A 22,549-nucleotide genomic window follows, 5' to 3' on the forward strand; every position below is an offset into this window, starting at 1 on the left:
AACCTTTTTTTTTAATGATTAGTGACACCTTTAACATCTAAAAGCTATGCACTATCTCCTCAGGAAAATGCACATAAACACATATCCAAAAATTTAGATGAAATCATCTGAAGCTAAAACATTAAATCCTCTAGAGGTCTCAGGATCCCTTTCTTCTAGATTGTTGGCTCCATAAAATGATTTTTTTACTGCATACCCATAACACATACAGGAAATACATTTGTTTATCTCCTATAGTGCCTAACATTGCAATAAACACGATAGAAGTTTAATAAATGTTCACTGATTTGAATTACCCAAGAACTAGGTAGTAGCCAACAGAAGACACAGAACCATCCTCATAATTTTTTGCCTGGTCATGTCTTACACTATTTCATGCTTTCTTTTTTTTAAAAAAAGACATAATTATTGCCATTGTGGGTTCAGTTTTATAGTGGAGGTAAAATAAACATTAAACTACAAACTCAGTATAACTACTTGGATATGACTATACGTGCAATAAAAATGCACCTTTAGGAGAGGAGAGCACCTGTAACATAGAGAGTACTCAATAAATATTTGTGGAGTGATTGTGAATACATGAATAAATGAATAATAAATAAGAACGGATAAAGGCTGCTGCAAATGGAGAAGGTTTTTGGATGGCATGGCAATTGAGATTAGTTCTGAAGAGTGAATATAACTGAAATAGGAAGAAGAAGGCTATTCCAGCTAATATAGACCCAGCATAAATTATACCGTCCAAGGATGAGAAAACTTAAGAGGAGCCACCAACTGGAAAGTATTGAAGGAAGTCACAGAAAATACATTTAAATAGGCGGGTTGGAGCTGCACTGCATTTAACCTTCAAAGTCAAGGTAAAGAATCAGATACTTTTTCTGGAAAGTGGAATACAACTTTAGATTCTTAGAGAGTGATGTTACCTAACAATTGCCCTTGACAGGAATTAGTTAGTAATTAAATCCATATCTGAAGAGAAACAAATCACACATCATTTTTTAACAACAGCTAGTATGACACTCAGCCAGTTGTTTACCTATTAGATAAAATGTTACCCTAACCTGAGAGACAGCCCTTCTACTTTAATAAATGAGTTTTTGTTTCCTGGTCATCAACAGACATTCTTTTTTTTTTTTTTTTTAACATTTTTATTGGAGTATAATTGCTTTACAATGGTGTGTTAGTTTCTGCTTTATAACAAAGTGAATCAGTTATACATATACATATATCCTCATATCTCTTCCCTCTTGCGTCTCCCTCGCACCCTCCCTATCCCACCCCTCTAGCTGGTCACAAAGCACTGAGCTGATCTCCCTGTGCTATGCGACTGCTTCCCACTAGCTATCTATTTTACATTTGGTGGTGTATACATGTCCATGCCACTCTCTCACTTTGCCCCAGCTTACCCTTCCCCCTCCCCATGTCCTCAGGTCCATTCTCTAGTAGGTCTGCATCTTTATTCCCATCTTGCCCCTAGGTTCTTCATGACCATTTTTTTTTTTTTTTTTTTTTAGATTCCATATATATGTGTTAGCATACGGTATTTCTTTTTCTCTTTCTGACTTACTTCACTCTGTATGACAGACTCTAGGTCCATCCACCTCACTACAAATAACTCAATTTCATTTTTTCATGGCTGAGTAATATTCCATTGTATATATGTGCCACATCTTCTTTATCCATTCATCTGTCGATGGACACTTAGGTTGCTTCCATGTCCTGGCTATTGTAAATAGTGCTGCAATGCACATTGTGGTACATGACTCTTTTTGAATTATGGTTTTCTCAGTCAGGGTATACGCCCAGTAGTGGGATTGCTGGGTCATATGGTAGTTCTATTTTCAGTTTTTTAAGGAACCTCCATACTGTTCTCCATAGTGGCTGTATCAATTTACATTCCCACAACAGTGTATGAGGGTTCCATTTTCTCCACACCCTTTCCAGCATTTATTGTTTCTAGATTTTTTGATGATGGCCATCCTGACTGGTGTGAGGTGATACCTCATTGTAGTTTTGACTTGCATTTCTCTAATGATTAGTGATGTTAAGCATCCTTTCATGTGTTTGTTGGCAATCTGTATATCTTCTTTGGAGAAATGTCTATTTAGATCTTCTGCCCATTTTTGGATTGGGTTGTTTGTTTTTTTGATATTGAGCTGCATGAGCTGCTTGTAAACTTTGGAGCTTAATCCTTTGTCAGTTGCTTCATTTGCAAATATTTTCTCCCATTCTGAGGGTTGTCTTTTCGTAACAGTCATTCTTTTTACAGGAAAGGAGAGACTGTTGATTCTTCAAGAGTGAGAATTTGTAGTTGATTGCATGCTGAACCCACATGTTAATTATTAGATGGATAAGCAGAGGATTGTGTCATAATTAGTTGAGATCCCAGCATAAAATTTCCCAGCCTCCCCAGAACATATGCCCAATAAGAGCTTCCATCTGGCTTGTGGCCACTTTGTTACTGTTACTTCCTTAAATATATATATATTATTACATATATATTTATATATATTATATATATGTTTATATATATTATATATATTATTATATAGATATATAATTTGCTTTATCTAATATTCATGGTATTTCTGTATTTTGACTGGCCTACTAAAGCTGGTCTTTACTCAATCTCTCTACAAATCCATTCACAGTATGTTTGGGTTATAGCGCCTTTAGAACTCTAACTATTGATAAAAGTGAAAAGTGAGCAATGCTTTTTTTTCCAGAAAATTTGTACCACCCCCCCCTCCAGCCTAAAGCCTATTCTTCCCCTTCAGCATCACCTCCTCCACCTGCAAACAACTATTATTCCAATGACTGAATGTGAAAGTCAACTTGGGAATATTGTCCTAATATGTAGATAAGATAAAAGTGAGTCAGAAGTTATCAAACAATTTGTGCCAGGTTCCCACACTGCTTCTATTACATCACAGTGTCTCTCACCATTCCCTAACTGCCCAGGGAATTTCCCAATGTTGGCTTTCCATTGTGGGTGTGTTTGGGTGTGTATATGTGTGTGTGTGTGAGCACACACACACACACACACACACGCATCTTTGCCATTGCACAGAATGTGATGAAATCTCTGCTCTTATAGAGCTTATATGTTTTTTAGTGTGACTATACATTGTGGAAGTGTGCTGTAGACATGCAGAGATAAATAGTGCTGACTTTTTTTGGCGGGGGGGACTGCACCACGTGGCATACGGGGATCTTAGTTCCCCGACCAGGGATAGAACCTGTGCCTCCTGCAATGGAAGTGGGGAGTCTTAACCACTGGACCACCCGGGAAGTCCCAGCACTGACTTTCTGAAAGAAAATTCTAGCTAGTATCTTATACCTTAAATAGTTTTGATCAAAAGTTTGATGGGGAAAGATTTGTAACTAGATAAAATTAAAATTTTTGTGGAATTCAATTATCAATATTTTCCAAGGTTAGACTTGAGAGAGAAAATTCAGTCGTTATTAAGTAAAGTTTTTCTAGTTGTTCACATTTTCTTATGGATCTGAATTTAAGAAGAAGGTATTCATAAGGAGAACAAAACTAGATATTACTGTGTTAGTCACTCATATAGAAAGATAATATCTATATTATTGAACTTGTCTTTGTTGAACTTGTCTTTGTTGTTAACATTAACAAGTGTTCAGAAAAAACTCATAGTATGGCAAAAACTATTTCTGAAGGAAGAAAAGTACACTAAAAGAACAGAGTCTTACATTAATAATCCCTAGAGTATACCCATTCAAATGTATCAAACATATCTAATGTTGACTCTTAATTAAAAAATTTGAACAACTGTCTAGAAAAATCACTCTTCAGCAGAAATTACTTCAACATGAGCTATAAATTTGTGAATTCAATTGAAATACACAATCTGTATGATGCCAAAAGAAAATAATGACTCTTTGCCTCAGAAACAACAAAATGGATCACTTAATATTGGGGAGTTATATAAAGCCAATGGAGAGAATAAGCTCTCTGAACTAACAATCTCCTATCAAGCAATTAATGACTTAACTTAAGCACCTGAAGAGTCTGTGGGTTATTATCTGAAAAGAAGGAAAGCCCCATAATAGGGTAAAAGGCCATGCAGAGTAATGGCCTTCGGAAAAAAAAAGTTTTCTCAGTTTCCAACAGAAATACATAAAACTTAAATTATACGGGAATGAAAAATATGTTAAGAATCTTGTTATTTCACTTTGATGCCTTTGGGCACCCATTATCGTGCTAGAACTGAATATTTACATCAAATAAACACCATTAGCAGAAAAGAAGATGAAAGAAAATTCTTTTCCCACTTAGAGCATTTCAACATCTGGGCTATCATGTGTCATTAAGGCACAAGGAAATAGACTGTCTGGACTGCCACCTACCCTTTCTATTTTTAAAGGAAAAGTCAAGAAATATCTGTATTGTTTAGATTCCCTTTGGATGCTGGGCAACCTGTTTCCAGGCAAAGCAAAAGATTACTATGACTTTTATTACCCATTTAAAAAACAATCTTCTTCTTTTTACTTGGGTTAATTAGACATGACAACTCATAAGAAAATACAGGAAGGAAAGGTATCGTGTTTCACAGTGCATCTCAGGTAAGAGTTCAGAGTAAGAATGAAAAGGTGTTCTGGGGAAAGAAGGAAAATGTACAATGATGGAACCAGGCGCTCTCTCAAGCTCTGCTTAATTAAGGCAAAACAGGAACGCTTATAGTCACAGAATTACAGGGAGAATATGGGTGTGCACTGGCTAAGCTGAGTATCAGAGATGTCAGCCAGTAAGGATACAAAGCCAGGTGACATAACCACAAAATGTAAGTGGAGAATGAGAAGTTTTAATAAGGGAAAACTGGCATTAAATTATGCTCATTTCAATTTTAAAAAATCTCCCCAAAATGTTCAATTGATACTCATGAGGATTCCCTGGCGTGAAACACTTCTTAGGAGCTATGCCTAGAGTAATAAAAGAGGTGAATTACTGAACATAAATGATGTTTGGTCCTTGACAATGCAAATAGCCAAGGCAAACACCCTAAAAGCTTGGTTCCAATGTACAGCGAGGATGAGCTGAACGAGACCATTGAGCCCCGAAGAAAGGCTGGTGGGACACATGTTCTGTAGGAAGAAAGTGGTAAGATGGCGGATGCATCCAAATACACTGGGCAAACACAGCTCTGAGTTAAAACGAACTCTCAGGTTCTGAGCTTTTTAATAGCACACAGGGCAGCAACTCATAAAGATAATTTATGATCAACTTTTATGGGACTTTCCTTTATAGCCAAGATATAAAGCCATCTCCATGCAGGAAGCTTTACAACAAAACTTTCCATCAAGTGTTCGACAGAAACAGAACCATCTGACAAGTCTCCGATAGTCAAACAACAACAACAAAAAATAAAAGCAGTGATACAATACTCATTCAGTAGAGTGAAGCACATAAAACACAGGAGATAGCTCACTTCTGGACATGGTATTGGTGGCATTAGGCTTCCTGCCTCTAACACATGTAGTCACACGCTCCCTCCAGCTACAATAAAATATTGTTATCCAGCCAGAAAATCAACACATTGACTTGCAAAGCACATGGACTTGGTAGTTTTCCTGTCAGAATCCTACAGCTTTATGAAGCCATGCACTGACAGAATGGCAGTGTAAAAAGAAAATAAAACCAAAAGAAAAAGAGATAAACAGCTGCTTCCCCTTGCACTAAGGCATCACTGCAAACATATAGTAGTAAAGGTTCTTGCCTAGTGAAAACTCTTTTTGTTCCCTACATACTGAACGGCAGCATGAATAGTTTTGTTCTGTTTGGATTGCTATTTTCCAAACTTTATTACCAGAAAAATCATTCCCTAGGTGCATGTAGCTCATAATATCCTCCCTTCTAGGGAGAGAAGTTATAGCTCAGACCCCATTTCTAGTTTAACCGTTCACTTAATTTTCTTTAACAGTTTAAAACATCCTATGGATGCTTTGACTTGTCACAACTGGACCATCAATTTGGGGGAGAACCCATCAGAATGACAACACTGGTGTTTCATACAACATATTTCACAAAGAAAAGCAAAAACAACTTTGCTAAGACAATGTGTAAGAACCACTCTGGCCATGGTCTGCTATCATGATGCCTGTGTTTTAATATTTTGGTAATTTCTCTTAGATAGCAGAAATATGAACGTCTCATGAAAGTAAAAACAATCATGTCTAGATCATGACCAAATAACAATCAAAATAAAAGAGATTTCTGGTGAAATGAGACAAAAAGCAAAAAAAGAAAAGAAAAAAGAAAGAGAAAATGAAACACCTGAGAAGAGCAAAATTGGAAGCCAAGAAAGAGTTTCACTGTGTGAAGAAAGAAACACAATTCTGTAACTCGATTAAGTATGGCGAGCCCCACGCACATTCCAATTTTATTATACTAGTCACACACGTTCATCTGTAATTTATTTTCATATGTTTTTTGAGATCTAACAAACAAGTTTCTAGGTAGTAAAACCAAAATAAATTAAAAATCTCTAGCAACTTGGAAACTGGCCAAAGTATGTCACAAATGTGTTTAAAAGAAAAAAAAAAATTTTGGAACTGCTCATTTTATAGTTGGGTACAATGAAGTTCAGAGATGTCTAGTGACTTGTTCCTAATTACTTAATTATTGAGTAAACCAAGGTTGGACTCTGTTTCACTCATAAACTACATTGTTCGTAATACAGCTGAGCCAGTTATCGTCTGTGAGGCTCTGTCTGACCTATAAATCATGGGGGGGGGGAAAAACAGATTCTCTCATTGTCTTAATGGGGGAAAAAAAGAAGATTCAAAAGCTGTCAACAAAGGCCTCAATAGTTCTCTCAGAAAAAGTTACACTCAACATCCTAAGGGGTATATACCATATATTCGCTTATGTTATTTAAAATCACCAAAATAACACTATCTGGCATATGTGTGTGTGTGTGTGTGTACCAGATCAAATATTCTACTTCATAAAATTCCATGTGGTTTCTAGTTAATGGTAGCTTGGTATGCTCGAGAATGGGATTTTTCCTGATTGACTTTATGTTTTTTGCAGTTTCCTTAGCACATTGCTATAGGAATTATAGTCACTCAACTCAATTACCTCTGAAAAGAGTATGAATACAGGAGAAGAATTACAATTTCACTCAAATTTCAGAAAGAAACTGAAATGAGCTTGACACTTAGTTAACCAAGTCTTTAAAGTATGTTCATGGGCTTCCCTGGTGGCGCAGTGGTTGAGAATCTGCCTGCCAATGCAGGGGACACGGGTTCGGGCCCTGGTCTGGGAAGATCCCACATGCCGCGGAGCAACTAGGCCCGTGAGCCACAATTGCTGAGCCTGCGCGTCTGGAGCCTGTGCTCCGCGACAAGAGAGGCCGCGATAGTGAGAGGCCCGCGCACCGCGATGGAGAGTGGCCCCCGCTTGCCACAATTGGAGGAAGCCCTCGCACAGAAACGAAGACCCAACACAGCCATAAATAAATAAATAAAAAATAAATAAAATTTAAAAAAAATAAAATAAAGTATGTTCATAAGATAAGCAGAGGGGAGACAAGGTACAAGCAGAAACCAAAACTTGAGATAAAATAGGGTGGACTAAACCGATGTTAAGTGCAAATCACAGAAATATGCAGAGCATAACAAAATATAATTTATGTGATTCTTGACCATCTGGATCTCCTATTTTACAGGACCAGCGTACATGTAAAGCTTGTACTGGCACCCTCTAATGCAGTACTTTTCACAGCAGTATGTAGTACCAACACAGTCTGGCTATGTAGCGATAAGGCTCATTTCCATAATGTCCATGTATAAAATCAGGCCCTCTGATGAATGTGGTATAGGGACAAAGTTCTGTAGTTCAACCAAACCCAGGCTTGAGCTCCAACTCAGTCAATTACTATTTTGAGCAATAGGGCATGGCAAGCAAAATTAGATGCCTCACCCCCCCCCCCAAAAATCCCACCTTAAATGCACAGATGATGAGATATCACCACTGTGGATATGTGATGTTATACAGCACAGTTGACCTTAACAGGGAGATTATATTGGGGGTTGGGGGAGGCGGGGAGGATGACTAATCTAGTCATGTGAGCCCTTAAAATCAGAGAACTTTTTCTGGCTGGTGGCACAAAGGGAAGCCAAAGAGACTCAAGTCATGAGAAGGACTACAGATGTCTTTGCTGGTCTCCCACAATTCAGGGAGCCATGTAAGAAGGAATACTGGTAGCTTCTAGGAGTGGTATGTAGCCCCTGCTGACAACTATCAAGGAAATAAGGACCTCACTTGTACAACCACAAGGAACTGAATTATGCTCACAATGAATTATGCTGAATTATGCTTGGCAATGGATTTTTTTCAGAGCCTTCACATAAAAGCCCAGCCTGGCAAACACCTTGACTTCTACCTTGTGAGACCCTGAGTAAAAGACCCAGTCAAGCTTGTCTGGACTTCTGATCTACATAACTGTGATATAATTAATGGGCATTATTTTAAGCCACTAAGTTTGTAATGATTTGTTACACAGCATAGAAAACTAATACATAGGGCAATTTATTTAACTTCCGAAGCTTGTAAAAAACAAAGATGATAACATAAATCATAAGAAGTTGTAATGAGGAGTAAAGAGATGATGCATGCAATGTGGCTAGCACAGTATTTAGCATGCAGTAAGAATTTAAGAGGCAATCACTGTACTTTTAAATACTTTATTTTATGAAACTTCAAAGATATCTGACACATTTTGTAAGTCAGCCTTTCTGAAATCCTCTGCAAAATTGTTTGGATATTACTTCTACCTAGGTCCCCTACACCTTGAACAGACTTAACGGGTCTGTGAAATTAAAATGAAGTTTCATATGAGATAACATAATAAAATAATCAGATGATTCACAAAATATATTTGAAAATCATTTTGGTTAATTTGTATTTTCATCTTATACGTGCTCCATTTCAGTTGAGCATAAAAAATAATAATAATTAAAAAACCAAACTAAATATCCTTAAACAGGATTAGAATGCTGATAAATAAAAGTCAGAAGTGCTCTAGGTTGTAGTTCTCTATTACAATAAAGAACAGCTGAAGAATTACCTAAACCTGTGCAAATCTAATAACAACTTCAGCAAAACTCTCTAAATTTTAGGATCCAAACAGGAAAGATTAAGTACTTTGTGAATGTTCAATTTGCTTACATTGTTTGGTCAAAATAATGCATAGCTATGAAAGTGGAAATGTGGATTGAGAGAAAAGGGCAGAAAATTAATTATGTTGAAATATTAGGAATGGGGATAAGAAACTAGAGTACTTTGAAAGAGGATAAACCATATAATAAAATTGAAAAGAGAGTGAATCTATGAGACTGCTGTCAGGATGACAGCAAAATATTTTATATACATGAGCTAAATGGACTTGAGTTAAGGAAAGGTCATTACATAATGATAAAGGGGTCAATCCAACAGGAGAATACAACATTTGTAAATACTTATGCACCCAACATAGGAGCACCTAAATATATAAAGCAAATATTAATATACCTAAGGGGAGAAAAGGAAAGAAATACAGTAATAGTAGAGAACTTTAACACCCCAATTATATCAATGGATAGATCATCCAGACAGAAAATCAATAAGGAAACACTTGACTTAAACTATATGTTAGGTCAGTCATCTGACCTAACAGACATATATAAAACATTCTATCCAAAAGCAGCAGAATATTTAAAGGCCCGAAGATAAGAAATTGTATTGCATTTTCAAGAAAATGAAAGACTTTCCCTATAACGAGAGACTATAATTGACATATATAATTGCCTATAAACTGGAATATTTTTACTTTGTTATCACTGCTTTTATGTGTTTTGTTTTTTTTTAAACTGGGCAGCACCAAACCAGAAATGGTTAGGAGCGCTCCTGCTTTTACATACTGAGTCTTTTGTTCAATCTGTATCCTGTTAATACTTTTCAGAAAAATTATTGCCACTTCCAAATGTTTGAAATCCTTGTTTTTAGCAAAATGGAGAAAGTTGTTTCTGTTTTGTCATACATACCCTCAAGATGAGGTATATAAATTATAAAGTCACTGAGACTATAAAACAACAAAGATAGATGAATGCAATAAAATAATATTTTGTTATGTCATTTAAAAAGTAAGGAGACTAACCAGTTAGAAATGACATTGAAACTACTAGATTAAAACAAAAAAATAAAACAAAATTGCTCCCCCTCACCACTCTGTGCTCTCTAAGCCTCGGCTATGCACTGAAATAAAAGAAAAATTGAATTAAAATATATTTATCTTTTTGTCATGAAGGAATAAAAGTGACAGCTAGTAAGAGGCAAGATTTACTTCCATTGCTGAACCACTGAAGATCAACTAATGAGACTTCAAAACTCTCAAATTAGTAGATTTTTTCCTCATAGATACAGACAGAACCTTTACTCATAATGCATCAGTTAGAAGATGCTGCAATATTTCTTTTATCTTACTTCATATTATTATTTGCTAGTAATGATCACTGAAATACAAAAAAAACTGCAACTGCCAGCCATTGTATAAAGACTCACATTTTACCAAATGTGAAATGAAAACTCACCACGTTGCAAAGATGGCCACAACAATCCCTCCATCCCTGTGCCCTTGTACAGTATGACATCACCACTCCTTCCATAGAAAGGTGAAGTCTATTTTCCCTCCCATTAACCTGGGCTGGCCCTGTCCCTATAATTTGCTGTGACTGAGAGGATGTGACAAAAATAAAATGCAACTTCCAAGGCTAGGTTGTAAGAGGCCTTGCCTCTCTGTTTTCTCCATCTTTTGAATGCTTCTGCTGTCTTGAAAGATAATCCAGCTAGACTGCTAAATGAAAAAACTACATAGAGAGAAAAACTCAGACCACAGCCAGCCCCAAGGCCCCAGACATGTGAGTAAGGAATCTTGAATAAGCCCAGACAAGACCAGCAGAGAAACTGACCAGTCAACAAACAGAATCATGAGAAATAATAAAGCACTGTGGCTTTAAGTCAATACAGTTTGGATGGTTTGTTACCCAGCAATAGATAACTGATTCACCATATATAAATTTCTAAATCACAAGATTTAGAAAATATGAGTTAGTAATCTCTTGCCAATATATCCCTCAGTCTATAATACGAAATCATCTAACTTTCTATAGCACTTTGCAGTACTTTTCACAACCTCATTTTTTCCCTAACCATAACTTTATGAGCTAGTTATTACTATTATCCAGACTTATAGAGAAGAAAACCAAGGCTGATTAGTTTACCTAGCTAATAACTGCCCACAAAACTGTGAGTATCCTCATTAGTCTGTGAGCTACTTTGGGGAGGGGGGGATGTCTTACTCATCTTTGTATCTTAAGCGCATGCAAGATGACAAACAGAAAGTCAATCTTGAAAAGGTTGGATGGATGGACGGATGGGTGGGTGGATGGATGGATAAAAGGATGGACGAATCAACCTGTTGTTTCCTCTATTACTTTAAATATTTAAGAAAACTGATATACATGTAGCCCACCCCCATGCCCAGCCCCTCCAAAGTCTTTCTTTTCGATGCTAGTTGTTTTGGCTATTTTTCACTTAAGTTAGTACATAGATAGTTTATATTCCTGGTTGTCTTCTTCTAAGTAAAACCTAATGCATCAATGTTTTTCTCAAAATTTAGTACCTAAAACTAAACACAATATTGAATTTAAAACTACTTTCTGTAATCTGAACTCTGCATCTTTAAGAAAGTAATACTCTTCGTAGATATCAAAAGTTTATCTGAAATAAGGTATCATCTTAAAAAAACAAATAAAATAATGTCTTGGTTCTAATGGGGAAAGATTAAATCTCTCTAGAAATCTGTTGTAAGAAGCAAAATGCCTCGGCTAAATTTAAGATCAATAAAATTCAGTCAGGAAAATATAATTACTCTCCAGTGATCTACTTGAATTGAGGGAAATAAATGGACTCATTAATTTTAGCTAGTTTAAGAGGCTTCTTTAAATTATGCCATTGATTTTGGTTAATTTAGATAGAATTAAAGAACTCAAGTTGTTTTACTAAATTCTTTCTATAATGCATTTATTTAGGTCAGTTTTAAAAGAATATAACACCCTCTAATCCCATAGTTAAAACATAAATAATCCCTATTCCTTGATGCCAAGTGCAGTTGGCTACAATTATGTGCTGTCTTGTTCTATCATTTATCATGATGCTCTCATAAAAAAAAAAAAAAGTAGCACTTTTTGTCTCTGTGACACCCAGTAAGTGAAACTTTATTTGCATAAATTTCCTTAGAATTATGAAATTAGGAATTTTCAGAAACTATTATGTTAAATTCTAACCAATATTTTAAAAACCTTTTCTATATTAATTTTATTGAAATTACTTTTGTATTTAGTCGCTAGAAGTCCTTAGAAAGTAACTTTACAGGGCTCACGAGAAGTAGGACATGATTTTGTAAAATCTGTTTCTGGGAGAAAAACTTTTAATTTAAATATTTATATCATTTTATTTTCACCATACAATTTGATTTTAATTAGACTACTACATATAGTATCCATAATCAGCAATGACTTTTCAAAACATATATATGTTAAAGATTAAGAATTCTAGATCTCTAGCCCAGACATCTCTGCCATGGTTCTGTTCTTTGACAATAAATTCTAGCAGGGGTTTGCAAACTGTGGCTTGATGGGGCAAATCAGGTTGCAGCTTTTGTTCTACATTTTTACTTAAAAAAATTAAAATTCGTAAAAGAAGAAATTTTTAAAAAAATATATAACAGAGACCATATCTAGCCCACAAAGACTAAAATATTTACTATCTGACCTTTTACACAAAAAAGTTTGCCCATCCCTGATCAATGGATATTTCCACCTGAATAGCCTATCACTATCTCAAACTTAATTAATCTAAAATCAAAGTTTTTCTGCCCAGACAACACCCTCTTCTAACTCTCCATTTCTCTTAAATTCAACTGAATTAAACCATGACCCTTGGGTCAGAAATAACCATGGCCAGATTCTCTGTCTGAGCCCTGATAACCATGTCTATGTTTTTCTGTGTCACCACTGCCATTTGCCACAATTTAATCTAGGTTTGCATCACCTTAAGGCTGAATTCCCGTAACTACAATCTCTATTTCACTCTTTGATTCTGTCTGTGCTCCTCATGGGTTAATTTAAAACAACAACTTTATTCTCATCATAAATCACTTAAATTTTATCAAATTTTCCTATTGCTTACTATTGTATGTCTAAATTATATGGCATTTTCAAAGTCCTACTTAATCAGGCACATGCATTTCCAACTTTATTTTCCATTTAAATGGTTGCCAATAAGAAGTTACTTATCTCCCTGCAGCTAGACCCATCACTTTATTGTATTCTACTTACGTTCTACATCTTCAAATATATAAAAGAAGGATTTTTTTACTATTACTAATAATCATAATAAAAGAATAATTACTAACAAATATCAAGTACTGACTACTTAGTTACTGTTCTGAGCTATTTACATAGTATTAACCAATTTTTTGTTACAACAACTTTATAAGGAAGGGACTGTTATTATCATCATTCTAAATATGAGAAATCTGAGGAACAGAGATTCTTGGCCCAAAGTTATACAGCTACTAAGTGGCAACATCAGGGCAGCAAACCAGGCAGCCTGGCTTATTTCCATGTTTTTAGCACTGTACTATACGCTTCTCAGAATTAAACCAGTGTGACCTCCTGTTTGGAAAATTCCTACTGCCTGGCTTTCCTGAGGCTCCTTGAAAATGAAAGTTGGTCTACAGTTTCTTCTACAGTAGAGAGTGCAAACGCTACCTGTCTATGAAGGGTAGGCAACAGGTTGCCCTCAGGATCAGAAAGATGTGATGTAAGTAAATGTTTCAGCCAGGAGGGTGGGAAAGCTAAGAGAAACAGGTAGAAGAAGACAGGTGTGCAACAAATTCTCCATTGAGGGGTCGGTGCCCTTGGCAGAATGGGTTGAGAGTGCGTTTGGCAGCAAGGCTTAGTCCTGTGCCCCAACTTTGGAATTCCTGATGGATACCGACAAGAAGGGTAGCCCCACTCCACAGGCAGCCAAATGTGAGAGAAAAATAAAGGTGAGGATTAATTAGGCAGAGAGAAGGATTGACTTAACACACCCAAGCCTCCTCACTGGAAGGAACCCAGAAGTTTCTGCCGAAATCCACAAGAGAACATAGAGGATGGCTAAGGAGAGCCAGACCTTCAGGGGAGAGGTAGTGGTGAGGTGGCATAAAGGATGATCCAAGTACAGCAGAGATAGCTTACAAGCATGGCCTGGAAAGGTAGACTGAGGCTCAGAGGATCTGCAGTATCTATCTTTCAAAATGTCCTCCACTCTAAAGAAAATACCTCTTAACAAGGATGTGCATATATTTTTCTGGCATATTTAGCACTAAGCATTATCTCTGTTACAAAATCAATCATTTAACAAGTTTTAATAAAACCACAAAGTGGTTTAATATGTATTAAAAGGTATACATCCCTTCTGCATACTTTTTTAATGCACAAATTATAGTTCTGTAGCATGAGCTTTACATAACAGTGAGAGAGAAAGCTCAATTGTCCCATAAAAATGTGAACAATGTAAGGTTAGGTTTCCACAGAAAATTAAAATAACTTACTGTGTCAGAAAATTAAAATTAAGATAAGATAGAGGATTAAATAAGTAAGCTTACTAATGGTCGGTGATGGTAATGAGGTTCATGCTTATATGCATCGTGACTAGCCCTCAGTATATATGTGCATATGACTAACCAATCAAAGTATTTTGACAACTTTTTGAATATTATGCGCATCAGGACACCAAGACAAAAATAAACATGCTCCACATTATCACCTACTATGAGAACTAAAAAAAATTTTTTTTAAATTAGTATTTAACTCAACTCCACCCTTCCTTCCTGAATAAACAGAGCCTTGAAAAGCAGAAGACAAACTTGTTCCTTAATCATGCTGACTGGACGAAGCAAATACATTTTTTTTTTTTGAAGGTGCATGACATACTGAGAGTGGTACACTGAAAAAAAAATAGGGTGTGAATTAAACCAGCGGTGCTCCAACACCTGCTGTCTCCATTTTACAAATGACGAAACTGAGAGCATCAGTAGCTAGCCTGAGTTTAATACAATGTTCCTAAGTGGTAGAGCTGGGCTGCAAATTCCAGCCAGCCCAATCTCTTAAACACTGCACCAACAGTGCCCCACAATGCATTTCACAAAATTCAGCATCCATTCTCTAAAAAAAAAATTCTTAATAAAAGGAATAGAATAATTATTTCTTAACATAATCAAATCTTCTTTAAACTAATACCAACTTCAAACCTACTAATAAATCACTGTAAGTGTCCCTGTTGTATTCAGGAGAAAGATTAAGATACCCTGGTGGCTTTTCTTTGGAACTTTCCTGGAATTTCTGATTAATAACATAAAGCAGAAAAATAAGAAACTCTAGTTATAACCGTTCAAAACGATAAGCGATTACTTATAAACTGTACAACTGTTTAACAAAGCTAAACATAGTACCTAAGACATCATAAGAACTGAAATGGTAAGTTCTTTGAGATGGTTTGGAACAAAATAAACGATAAATAAAAGTTAAATAACCAATAATTTTCATATTCATCATTCTATATCTTAGCAATATGTAAAGGAAATTATCTAACTCACTTAGGAATAAATATGATAAGGAATATACTAGAGCTATATGAAAATCAATAAAACTAAATTAAAAAGCAAAAAAAGACAAATAATTTGAGAAGTAGACTCTATTCCTGGATAGAAGCACTGTGTATTACAGAGATATCATTTTTTCCAAATTATTTTATAAGAAATGAAATCAGAGGTGAAATTGACATTATGATCTTTAAGTTCATCTGGGAAAATCCACTGGTGAAAATAGTGAGAATAATTTTGAAATAGAAAAGTAATAAAGAGGAACTAGACCTAGTGGATGTTAAAATTTATCACAAAATGAAAATAAGTTTCTCACTGAAATACTGATAGCTGACTCAATGAAATATCGTAACACTGAATCTTAAAGCAGCAGGTGAGAGAAGAGTTATTATTTAACAAAGTTTCTATGAAGCCATTGGTTAGCGATTTAGGACGAAAATTATATTCTCATCTCACCATATGACAAATTCATATGGTGAAAAAAAAAAGACATCTGAAAAAAATATATAAGTAAGAATCTGATTTCTGGATAGGCTTTAAAGCAATTGTTTTTAAAAAAATCAACAAAATAAATTGACAAATTTGACAAAATAAAAATTAATACGTTCTATAAGTTAAAGTATAATAAAATGATAGGGTGAACAGAGTGAAAAAAGTGAAATAAATATGTTAAAATGTACTTGTTCCTTATATATGAAAGGATTATAACATTTAGTTAAGAAAAACAAAAATATATCTAAATATAAATAACAAACAAATAATTTCAGTGAAAATGCAAACAACAGATGAACACTTTAAGGAATCCAATACCTACAGTAATCAAGAAAGCAAATTAAAATGAAATGCATTTCTCACTTTTCAAATTGGGGAAAAAATTACATTTTATTGACTTTTGGGGGTGATCTCTATGTATACAGATGTCAGATTATAACGTTGTACAGCTGAAACATATAATTAAAAAATAGTTTATTATATTTTTTTGTAAAGGTAATGTATTTACACGGTTGAAAAACAAAACAATAGGAAAAGGTATTCATTTAGAAATTGTACCCTGATTCTTATCCCTGTTAACCTATTTTTCCCTCCACCTCTTCTCTTGATTTAGGCAACCATTTTTAGTTCTTGCGAATGCTTGGAAGTTTCCTTATGAAATGCAAGCAAATTTAGAAATATATACTTATATTCCCACATTCCTTAAATAAAATTAAATAACAACTAGCATTTTACATGAGGTTAAATATTTTTTATGAATCAAAATATTATTTGTGTTTTCTTATGCAAACTGTTCATTCATCTTTGCCCACTGTTCTGTTGCTTTGCATTTCTCCACACTCCCACAATTCCTAAAATATATTTAGAGAGAAAACTCCTGGTGATTTGAGAGGCAGATATTTTTTCCCAGTTTATTAGTCTCCTTTAGAATTTCCCCAGAGTTTTTGTTTTGGTTTGGTTTGGTTTTTGCCAGCAAAAGGATTTTTTTTTTAAATGAGTCAGATTTATCTTTTTATCTCTCTCTTTCTCTTTTAGATGGTGGAATTGAGTAATAGAAAATTTTCAGCTAGATTCTCTTGGATTTTCTAAGTATTAAGTCATTTACAAATAACAGTTTTACTTCCACCTTTCTAAGTTTCATACCTCAAATTTCTTTCTCTCGTCTGGCTTTGTTAACTAACAACACTGGTACAGCATCACCAGCAGGGGTGAGAGGTGGACACACTTATCTTGTTTGTACTTCTAGCAGAAGTAGCAGAAGTGCCTCTAGCGTTTGGTCATTACTTACAATGCTATCACTGGGCTGAGTTTGCACGTGTGTCTGTGTGAACACACGGTCTGTCAGTCTGTCATGCTTATAAAATGTTTAACTCTTTCTTTATTGAGCTGTCTCTCTTTTTTGAAACATCCAGAATGGCTGTTGAATTTTTGTCAAATGAGTAGAAATTAACATGTGATTTTTTTTCCCTTAGATCAACTATTATGATGAATTATTTTAATAGAGTTCACAATCTTTCATCCCTGGAATGAACCCTACTTCATCATGATATATAACCCCTTTAATGAGCTGCTGCTAATAATTTTCTGGAGAGTTTTTCATTGATATTCTTAAATAAAACAGGGAATAGTTTTCTTCTTGTGAAATTTTGACCAAGTTTAGGTGCCAATGATAGTCTCCCTTCATTAAAATAATTTGAGTTTGTATTCCTCTGGAAGGGTTTAAATCACACTGAAATAATCTCTTCTTGAAAAAAAAATCATTGGATAGGATGTAACTTGCAAATGGTGCATACTGTAATATCTAGGTAAAAACTAATCTTGAGTTGTAATCTTGAGTTACAACTTTAAAAGATACAAAAGATATTACAATGTAATATTTAAGGTAACAAATACAAAGAGCAAAATAATATTAATTAATGAATTAGTAGAGGAAACAGGGATAGTAAAAAGTCGATTAATCCGAATTAAGGCAAGAAAGGAAGAACAAAACTACGAAAAGAGATGGGTCAAATGGAAACAAAGAGTAGACTGGTAGATATAAACACAGCTATATGAGTAATTATATTAAATGAAAATGGATTAAATGCTCTATGTAACAGACTACGATTGCCAGATTAAATTAAAAACAAAAATGTAAAATCTGTGGTTTTAGAAGGCACACTTGTAACATAAGGACAAAGACAGGCTGAAAGTAAATGGAAGGACCAAAAAGCAAGTCATTACAGTTAAAGGACTAAAATTATTCAGTGTTTATTATGTGACAGAATTCTGGCTGTGAAATCAATACCAAAAAATTAATTCTTAATTTATTTTCTCAATTCTCAATTGTGTGAAATTCTCAATTGTGTGAAAAATAAATGATACACTTTTTGAATAACTCAGGAATCAGAGAAGAAATTCCAATGGAATTCAGGCATCAATAAAGATATGACATCATCATTAGGCACAGAAAAAGGATTCTATTAAATAGTGAAATTCCGGGAAGGCAAGAGAAGGTAAAAATGGGAAGGCAGCAGGAAAGGGGTGAGGCCCATAGAAGAACGTGTTGTGGGGCTTGCCATTCCTACGTGCGCAGAGCTACAGAACAGTCACCCCCAGACAGAGGAAGGGTCGAGAATGTGTTGCTAATTCCTGCATCCCATTGGTCAAAGATTAGCCAGACAGCCCGTTAACTTGTCCACATTTCCATGTCAGGAGGAAATCCCGGGCAGGAGACTCAGGATGAGAGCAAGTGCACCCATCCCGCCTGTCAGGATGTACTTGTGGAGTCCATCAGAGCTTACAAGAAGCTGCTACGCACCAGTTCTGACCTCTTCCAGCTTTGTCACTGGAAGCTACCACTGAGGGACACAGCCCCTTCCTACCAATGCATTTCCCTCCTTTTTGAAAGATGTGCTTTCTGAGATCTTCCACCCATGGGCACAAAGAATTTTCCTCCATTTCTCCCAGCAATGGATCCCTGTTCAACCTCAGTCCCCACTCAGAACTGGGTTCTTTCCTCCTTGTTGGTGATTGTTGACAGCTGTCATCACTGGGCCCCCTCCATACTTCCATTCCTCTCCGTTCCTCCAGTGGAACTTCCTGTGCAAATTCCCTAGCCTCAGTTGCTTTTGCCTATACTCCACAGGGTTTGGATTTTAAAGCTTTTCACTATCTCTGAGTTTTGCTTTGGACTTAGTTTGTGGCTCTTTCCACAATCCCATTCTACATGATTTCCGAGAGAATTACATTTGGTCCAATCCACTGCTCATTATGGAACCAGGAAGGATTGTTTTGTCCATCGCCAGATGAATGGATAAAGAAGATGTGGCACATATATACAATGGAATATTACTCAGCCATAAAAAGAAATGAAATTGAGTTATTTGTAGTGAGATGGATGGACCTAGAGACTGTCATACAGAGTGAAGTAAGTCAGAAAGAGAAAAACAAATACCATATGCTAACACATATACATGGAATCTAAAAAAAGAAAAAAATATGGTTCTGAAGAACCGAGGGGCAGGACAGGAATAAAGACGCAGATGTAGAGAATGGACTTGAGGACACAGGGAGGGGGAAGGGTAAGCTGGGAAGAAGTGAGAGAGTGGCATGGACATATATACACTACCAAATGTAAAATAGATAGCTAGTGGGAAGCAGCCGCATAGCACAGGGAGATCAGCTCAGTGCTTTGTGACCACCTAGAGGGGTGGGATAGGGAGGGTGCGAGGGAGACTCAAGAGGGAGGAGATATGGGAATATATGTTTATGTAGAGTTGATTCACTTTGTTATACAGCAGAAACTAACACACCATTGTAAAGCAATTATACTCCAATAAAGATGTTAAAAAAAAAAAAGCTGTTAATGTCAGCACTGATGAGGATGCAATGTCACCAAGACTCACAAAGATATAAATTTGTACATATTTTCTGGAGTATGTCTTGAGCACCATTAAAATATTCATAACTTTAAACATTTTAATTCTCCTCCTAGAAAATTTTCCTAATAAAATTTTCAGAAATCTGGTCAGGGATTTATTCAAAAATATATTTACTGAAGTATTATTTTAATAACCACAAATTAATGAGATTATAATAGGTTGTGATATATTTTAAATTGGAGTATTATATACACATTAAAAATAATGTTAACTTGTGTAATATCACAGGGAAATGTCACAGTTTATTGTTAAATAGACAAAAGTACAAAGTGAATTTTCAATAATTTTTGTATCAACCATGTAGAAAAAATAGCCCTGGAAGGAATCATGTAATAAGCTGCCTCTTAGTTATTGCATTACTGGTGATGTTTTCCCCACTTCACACTTTTCTGTAGTTTTCACTCGTACTATAGTGAGCACATGTTACTTTGATAATCAGAAAGACAATAAGAAATAAAACAAAAAACTAAAAATAAAATCTTGAGACCCTTCCTCACACCAGATAAGAACAGCTATCACAGGCCTCCACAAATAACCACAACATAATATGATTATTTAAGTACCCCAAAGGAAGCTTCTGTTTTTAAGTACCCCAAGGGAAGCTGCTCTGAATTTTTATTAAGAATCCTTAAACTCAAGAAACAACCTACTCAAAAACTAGGAATCAAGGAGAATTCTGAAAAAGAGAAAGCACTTTTTTTATGACTTCAAAACAACTGAGGGGAGATTCCTGTTTAATTTCTTCCATATTTCAAGTATGATTTCCCTTAAAGAAAATTCCCCTGGTTTTTGCCCCAGAATTGATCATAATGGAATTTTTAAAAATAATATGTTTATTTACTTTCATAAACAGTGACAAGACAATTTAGAGCTACGTTGCTATTACGAAAATGTCCCAGTTCTACTCCTCAACATCCAAAATGCCCTCCTGCTTCTTTTTTGAGCCATCAGTGGTAGCAATACATAAAATGTGTTTAACCCTAAGACTGTCAGTAAGTTGTTTCTCGAGTTTAGGGGATTCCCTATAAAGAATCTAGGAAACAGAGTAATTTCAAAGAAGCACATGAAGTTAGAGGATATGTTTTACTTTGTAGGCAATTATAAGCAGAGGACATTTTCTTCACACTTTTTCTTCCAGTTTATATTTACTTCATTATTTTCTGATGCCAGAAATGATTGCCCAAGAGAGGAATTACTTTTTTCCTCTTAGGATTCTTATAAAGAGTTTCACTTTTCATAAACCCCTGTATTTACTCTACTGCTTATCCTGATCTATACAAATGATTCAGAAATTTTTCTAAAGGAGTTAAATATTATAACTGAAAGTGAAAATTAAATGCATGTGTTCGCTTTATCAAGAAGAAGTCAGTTCCTTGGATTTCCATTTCTGCAGCTTTATTTTGTTTAGCTCTTGAGACTGTACTTGATTTTACATCATTCTCAAACATTTTTCAAAAGTTTCAAATAGTCATTCAAGAACTCTAATCTGCATTATTCTCTAATTTCCTTACACTTGTAAAATCATTCAGAAATTTGATAGTTGCATTGCATTCATTATTTAATTTTAAGCACCCCAGTTCCTTTAAAATTAACTTAATAATAGCAAAAAGTGAGATGCAGAATGTCTTCATCTAATATGCCAAGGGTTGGCAAACTACGACCCACAGGCCAAACTTCACCGGCCATTTGTTTTTGTAAATAAAGTTTTGTTGGGACAAATCCATGCCCATCCATGTCTACAGCTGATTTCCAGCAATAAGGGCAGAGTTTAGTAGTTGCAACAGAGATCATTTGGCTGGCAAAGCCTGTCTGGTTTTTTCCAGAAAAAATTTGCCCACCTCTGTTATGTGCAGTGTTCTCTGTCCTCAGAAAATGCTTTCAACATTTTATAACAAATGGCATTTTCTTTTTTAACTAAGATGCTCATTTTTTAAAATTCCGGATATATATGTATATATAACATCCCCGGTTTGCCAGATCTTCATTATTATTAATTATACATTATTACACAAACGGGTCTATACTCTATGATGTAATTCTTAAAACCTTTACTTACATGACCTCCTGTACGTTTGCTATCTTCTAACACTGACTTCTTTGCTTCCTGTGATGTCACCAACATAGCACATGACGGGACACTGTTTTAAAGAACCACATGACCATACGTAGGAATGGATTCTGTAGGAATCAAAGGTAGGATAAAAAGATTAAAAATTATGTATTGAATAATCTTCCCTTCCTTGAATTTATGATTACTTCTGCATCTGATGGTGCTAGAAAAGACAGGAAGACATATGGAGAAAGCTTCAGAAGTCAATAGAAACTTTTTAAAATTAATTGTTCCTAAAATCTTCAGTCTTCCTCAGAATTTAACTCACATCCATGTTGACTATAGCTGCTTCATTTGGGAAAAGAAAG

At 35.3% G+C, this 22,549-nt stretch overlaps 1 protein-coding gene across 3 annotated transcripts in view; it reads right to left on the bottom strand.

Moving 5' to 3' along the window:
- The window catches only part of IL15 (interleukin 15), a 91,835-nt gene that overhangs the window by 37,209 nt on the left and 32,077 nt on the right, over nucleotides 1-22,549 (bottom strand). For 2 of the 3 annotated variants that reach the window (XM_061191643.1, XM_061191642.1), the window contains exon 2: nucleotides 22,188-22,309. The exons of the other annotated variant lie outside the window; for it this stretch is intronic. The gene's annotated coding sequence lies outside the window, so the exon portion shown is untranslated. The remainder of the gene's footprint in view (nucleotides 1-22,187; nucleotides 22,310-22,549) is intronic. 3 annotated transcript variants of the gene reach the window in all.

This window comes from Eubalaena glacialis, chromosome 5 (assembly GCF_028564815.1).
Source record: "Eubalaena glacialis isolate mEubGla1 chromosome 5, mEubGla1.1.hap2.+ XY, whole genome shotgun sequence".
Classification (NCBI taxonomy): domain Eukaryota; kingdom Metazoa; phylum Chordata; class Mammalia; order Artiodactyla; family Balaenidae; genus Eubalaena; species Eubalaena glacialis.